This window comes from Diabrotica undecimpunctata, chromosome 6 (genome assembly GCF_040954645.1).
Source record: "Diabrotica undecimpunctata isolate CICGRU chromosome 6, icDiaUnde3, whole genome shotgun sequence".
In the NCBI taxonomy this organism is placed as follows: Eukaryota; Metazoa; Arthropoda; class Insecta; order Coleoptera; family Chrysomelidae; genus Diabrotica; species Diabrotica undecimpunctata.
The window spans coordinates 89,870,412-89,877,099 of NC_092808.1; the positions used below are offsets into that span (position 1 = coordinate 89,870,412).

A 6,688-nucleotide genomic window follows, 5' to 3' on the forward strand; every position below is an offset into this window, starting at 1 on the left:
AAAAGGGGTCGGAAACCACGTTTTTCTTAACTATGTGGTATTTTGACTAAAACCTATTGATTTTAGACACAATTTGTGATGTGAATTAGGTGAATAAGGTTTAATTTTTTTTTCAAATATTTATAACTATACCAAGTAGTTTTATTTTGTTAGCGATAATATTAACTTTTAGATTTATTTTTATTTTACAGTAAATATGCTAAAGACTTAATGATAAGTTATTTGTAGATTATATAATCTAGTTTTAAAAACCACCTAGAGCGAATTTTTTCTTTACTAGGTGTCGAGACCAAAAATCAATTAGGGCAATTTTTGTACCCGCTAAGGTTTGTGCTTAATAGAGTTTTGCAAATTCTTCTATTGGTCGGTAACATGGAAACAGTCCGGGCTCGGAAGAAACGTCGGTATTATTATTCTATTCTATATTTTATCTTCATCTATTAGGTCTACTTTTTCTAGAATTGAAGCTACTGTATGGTATAGTTTGTCCCTTTTTTGATAATATTAATATTCTTATTTCTAAGTCTATGTTTTTGTCGTTTACGATCAGCGCATTTTATACTTATTTGGTTGCTTTTCCATTAGTCATCATTGCTTACCTATTTTCGCGTCAAACTTTATTTTCTTCTGTGTTTTCTACCCATAGTGTTAGTCTTTGAATCCGCGGTAAATAGGTACTATGTCGCCAGCATACATTAAGGATTCTATTACTGTTTATAGAATTTGGCCCGTTGTAGGGTTATTTATTCCTTTTGTATTTCTCATTAATGTGTTCATTATTATTATGCACAGCAACTGGCTAAAACTTTAATATTATTATAAAATAAAGTCTAAAGGATTAATATTACATATTATAAAAATTAATAACTAAACTCACCAGGCTTGCGGGTTGAACCGCGTCGAATATTACTGCATCCCTGAAGAAGACATCCTCTCTGATGTGTTCTTCGGGCCTTCCGGGGTCTTAGTCTCCTGAGCCCCTAGATACTATTACACTGTTTACTAGTAACTGCACTACTGCTAGTGGGGATAGCGGACTGATCACTTATACTGTTGATGATTACGTGGTTTCGGTGGGGGTAGGCGCGAAGATTTCTAATCGCGGAATTTTGATTGGTAGGTGCAGCGGACGATATTTTCTTTATGAGAGGTCTCCATGACGAAGATAACCGGATGCCGTCAGCTCTTTTATTGAGTTAATTTGTTTTTTTTTTAATCTCTATGACTTGCTAATTCTCGGATAATTCTTGATTTATAGAAGCGGATGGGGGCCATGGTTCTGGAGTTTTCAAAATCAATTTTGTGACCTGTATGAACATGGTGCTGGCCTAGAGCTGAAATTGAATCAGAATTGCTAACGGAAATGTTCATAAATCGTATTTTGGACTTTACAGTTTGTATGGCCTACTTAAGATCGGATGCAGTCTGCAAAATTGCTAACGTAAATGTTCATAAATCCTATTTTGGACTTTACAGTTTGTTTGGCCTACATAAGATCGGGTGCAGTCTGCGCAAGGAATTTCATAAACTCTGTCTTGTTCATTTGGAATGTTGTAATTGATTGATCGGACAATCTTGATTTAAGAATTTTGTCGATTTTGTCAGTGAAAATTTTTATTAATGTAGAATATGTTCAAACGTCTAAGCAGTATCTTAATATTAAATAGAAGTTATTCGTCGTATATTATCTCAAACTCACAAATTCCAGCTAACATCATATTAGCTGGAATTTGTGAGTTTGCTGGATCAGGACATTAATTTAGAGCATTGTTAAATAATTATGGTCATCTAAATTGCCATCAACCAAAAAGGGATCCATTATAATGATCATTTTTGCTTAAACAATAACCTATTCAGGACCATGCGTATGTTCTTCTGTTATCCAGTGAAGATTTTCCCTAGACCAATATCGTCAATTTTGACGAGTAGTATGACCGTTAAGTGCAGTAATCAGAAAGCATGTTACATTGTTATCTAATATTGCCATAATTTGCTCAGATAAATAAGTTCACCTATCAGAATCGTCTTCCCAAGCTCTATTTTCTCTTAGTGTTCAAATAATCGATGAATGGCGAACATCGAGTGCTTTTTGACTAGAAGTATATGGATTTTCCTTAAACTTCGGTATTATATATAATTTGTTATCATCAGTTATAGCATTCGCAGCTGCTTTTTCATCGGTCTTACATATCCAAGTTCGCGAAACTTTGTTTCTATTTTATTAATTGTCTCTTGGTATATGTGCGGCAAATATGGATTCTGATATGCAGTTAATGAAATTTAAACGATTATAATACTGACAACTACTTCTATCAAAACTGAAAACTACTGTCATGCAGTTACCCAAAAATTTGCTAAGGCCGGACATTTTAAACCAAAGTAGGTAAAGCACCATTTTTTTTATACTAGTAAATTGAACGGTGAAATGGTTTTCGATTACTTTCTAATTATCAAGACGTAGGTAAATGGGAAATAAGTAATTCATGTGTTCCATTTGGTTAAAAATCTATATCTGCCATCTTGGAGTTATCGTACGATATTTTTTAAAGTACGCATTTTCTGAAAAAATAAATAAATCAGATAATATTTAATCATTTATTGAAATCTTGAAATTATATCTATTAAATTCACGTAGGTAGGTATCATAAAAACTCAAGTACCAGTTCAGTCGACAGGTATTAGGGGGCGTAGCTCAGATGGTAGAGCGCTCGCTTAGCATGCGAGAGGTACCGGGATCGATGCCCGGCGCCTCCAAAAGTTTTTTTTATTTTTCAATATACATACTTCCTCATTTGATTATTTGTAGTTGACACTAATTATTTTCTTTAACCTTTCAAGTTGCCTAAATACTATCAACTGTTTAATGGATAAGAAAAAAAATGTTCATTTTTTGTACATTAATTAACTTTTTAAACTCACTTTCTTAAAGTTAAATTAATATGTTCAGATATTGTAATTTTGTCTGTTATATCTCTGTTATATTGTCATGTAAATAGTAAAACTGGTTTATTATAATTGTGTGGTTTAATTTTACAATAAATGGTTACGTTTGTCTCTCCACAACATTTATATTAGGCTACGTTGTCTTCTTTTCTTACAATTAAAATAAAATAAAAAAGCAATAATTCAGAATTCAAATATTTTTGAATTAATCAAATGCAGCAAATACATTTTAAAATATTCAGATTGCAGACGTAACTTTTATTAGAAAGTGCGTTCCGGCAATACTAATATTGCTGTGACACCACTGATATACACTGACACACTATATAAATATATATATATATATATATATATATATATATATATATATATATATATATATATATATATATATATATATATATATATAAGAAATACTGGATATTATTGACTGTCGATATAAACAAACAACACAGTTTATTAGGGCTCAACGGTTCAACAATTATAATCTCAACGACTATAAAGTTGTAATGACAATTTGAGATATGTTGTAAATATTTACACATTTTTCTAATTACAGTGTCTTGAAGTAGGAATAAAAGAATTCCGAAAGCTCGACCAAAAGTCAAAAGAGTGTTTCTATAACATCCCGGCCAAACCTACTGACTGCAGCCCTAATAAACTGTGTTGTTTGTATATATATTATATTCTGTACATTAAAAATTGGAAAGCCTGGTCCGTCTACTCTTTTACTACAATTGTACCTTAATATCCATATTATTTTGCACAGGGTGATCCTGTGTAATTAGGGCACAAATTTCACTCAGTGTGGATAGTATAACTATAATCTATGGTTTAAAACTACTTTATTAATATACAGAATTGAAAACAGAAAGCAACAAATAAGCGTTGTAAAAAATATAGGTACAAGAAAAGTTTAGAAAGCACCGAATCACAACCTAAATATTATAAAACTACACTCTTATTTTTCAGATTTACTAGGGGCCTAACAGATCGGTTCGTTCTAATATTCCGTGAAATGGTTTAAATTAAACTACGAACTCTGGAAAATCCACACTATTCATCAGATCTGGATCCAGTGTTTTTTTTTTCAGTTCCTTGATAATGTAAACTGGGGGTTTTGCTATTATGATATAACGTGTACCTAGCGTGTAGCATTGACACGCATTATATTAAGACTACTCACATGCTATCATTACTTTATCCAAAGGGATTCTTGTGTTATTGTTAATGTTTTATTCAGTGGCGCACCCAGGGCGAGTTTGGGGTTAACCCCCCCACCAAGGCACTATTCCGACACTGCTACAAATTTTAAGGACTCAAAATAAAGGTAGCATAAAAAAAATTTCGGTGCTTAACCAAACCCCCACCACAGGAAAATTCTAGGTGCGCCACTGGTTCTATTTTTAATTCATCTAATCAAAACTATTTTAGACTTATACAGTATTGCCCAAAATAAACAGTACTAAAATTGAAGCATAGATGTCTCTTTGTGCGCGCTGTCATATTCAAATAAACTATTATAGACCTGTCAAATAATCCTTAAACAATTAATTATTAAAGCCTAATTGTTAAAAATGGTGTTAAGTACAGAGGAGAAAATGTTTCTTGTGGAGCATTACTTTCGCTCATACGGAATCGGCCGACGTAATACTGCAAGTCTGCAATACGTGTGCGATCAATTCACACAACGGTTTAGTAAACGTTTTCCAAGTAATACTGTAATTTTGAAGGTTGTTGAAAAGTTTAGAAATACGGATAATGTATTGTGCTAACGAAAAGAAAACACAGGGCGTCCTATGACAGTTACCAACAACGATAACCATGAACGTGTTTTTGAGCGAATCTTGGAATATCCGATAGCCAGCCAGACAAGAACAGCGTTGCATCTTGGCTTAAAACGAACTTCCTTGCAAAGAATCCTGAAGGAGCTGGGTGCATTTTCGTATGTGATTCAGGTACATCAATAATTACGTCCCAGGGATTATCACAGTAGAGTGGAATGTTGTGCCAGAATTCTTGCATTGCAGTATGAAAATCCTAAATTTTTGAAAAATGTATGGTTTTCAGACGAAGCACATTTTCATTTGTCAGGCCATGTAAATCGTTGCACAAATCGATTTCTGGGCTTTGCCAGACCAGATGAAGTTCAAGAAGTTCCTTTACATAGCGCAAAAGTGAGTGTCTGGTGTGCAGTTTCGGGACACGAAATCATTGGTCCATACTTTATCGAATAAAATGGTAGGCAAGTCACACTAATCAACAGAGGTATATATAGATTTTAACACGCTTCAACCCTGATCTACGTCAATTTTGTCGTGTACGTAATTTTCCAGCAGGATGGGGCAACTTGCCATACTGCTGTCGCAGTTCGTCAATTTCTTCAGGGACATTTTCCAAACAAATTCATTTCACGATTTACTGACTTCCCCTATCCTGCACATTCTCCAGACTTAACATCTCCAGGCGCATACATTTGGGGCATAACTAAAACTGCCGCTTTTAAACGGGCATCACAAACCGTCAATGAGTTAAAGGATGCCGTTATAGCCTTCTTCGCGGACTTGAGACAACCTTTATTCCATAATATTACAAAAAATCTGAAATATCGGTAAGAAAGAGGAGGAGTTCATTTAGAACATGTTATAAAGTGTCAATAATATGTAGTTTTTAAAACAATAAAATAATTACAAGTTCAGTACTGTTTATTTTGAGCTATACTGTAGGTACTTTAAAATATTTAATAAAATATACAACTTAAATCCATAGAGTTGAGATTAATCATAAGATACGATAAGTTTTGTTTCACATAATTTCTTTTAAATTCTATGAGAGAACTATGGGCATCTAGTATGAAAATAGCTTTTGATTAGTGAGTACTTATAAAGATAAATAAAGTAAACAAAAACCACAGTTTTGAAATGGCAAAACAGATATAAAATGTAATATTCATTACAATAAATTGCGGTTTAATCCTATTCAAAATAATATCTAGATATCTATATAATAAAAAGTTAAACGGAAAAAAATGTTTTACAAAAAAAAACAACCTAACCAAAATTTCAATCGCTACATTTGACATGTCATAAAAAGTTATCAAGGGGGCGTAGCTCAGATGGTAGAGCGCTCGCTTAGCATGCGAGAGGTACCGGGATCGATGCCCGGCGCCTCCAAACTTTTTGTTTTTTTAACAAGTTTTTCTTGTTTTTCAATATTATATATAAATATATATATTATATATTACATAAATATATATATATATATATATATATATATATATATATATATATATATATATATATATATATATATATATATATATATATATATATATATATATATATATAATATATATATTTATATATACAGATTCGGCAAATTTTCAACTACCGTATACGTTATTCAGTATGTGGAACAAAGATAACACTTAATTGTTTGAATAGAAGTGAGAGGCAGTCACCATCTCGATGGAGTAGGTATGACTTTTAAACAGTGTTGCTATTATTTCTGTTACATCTTTCCTTCTAAAATTTTAGTCCGATACATGAGTCTAAAATAATATTTAAATCCACTACAGTTCATTGTAGAATAAAAATTAATATTGTCCCAAAAAAATTCAAATAAAGTAGCCACGTAATTGTTATTTTCTAATCGATTTTATTAATTACTTTATTAGTTAACAAAGAACAGTGATTTAAGTAATTTATGTGTGGCAACAAAGCATTATTCCCCTGAAAAGTTTAAA

At 32.1% G+C, this 6,688-nt stretch overlaps 2 non-coding genes across 2 annotated transcripts; both read left to right on the forward strand.

Moving 5' to 3' along the window:
- The first annotated feature begins 2,681 nt into the window (after nt 1-2,681).
- TRNAA-AGC (transfer RNA alanine (anticodon AGC)) lies at nt 2,682-2,754 on the forward strand. Its single transcript has one exon. It is a non-coding gene; the product is annotated as a tRNA-Ala (tRNA).
- A 3,289-nt stretch (nt 2,755-6,043) lies between these two features.
- TRNAA-AGC (transfer RNA alanine (anticodon AGC)) lies at nt 6,044-6,116 on the forward strand. The gene has a single exon. It is a non-coding gene; the product is annotated as a tRNA-Ala (tRNA).
- Nucleotides 6,117-6,688: the final 572 nt, after the last annotated feature.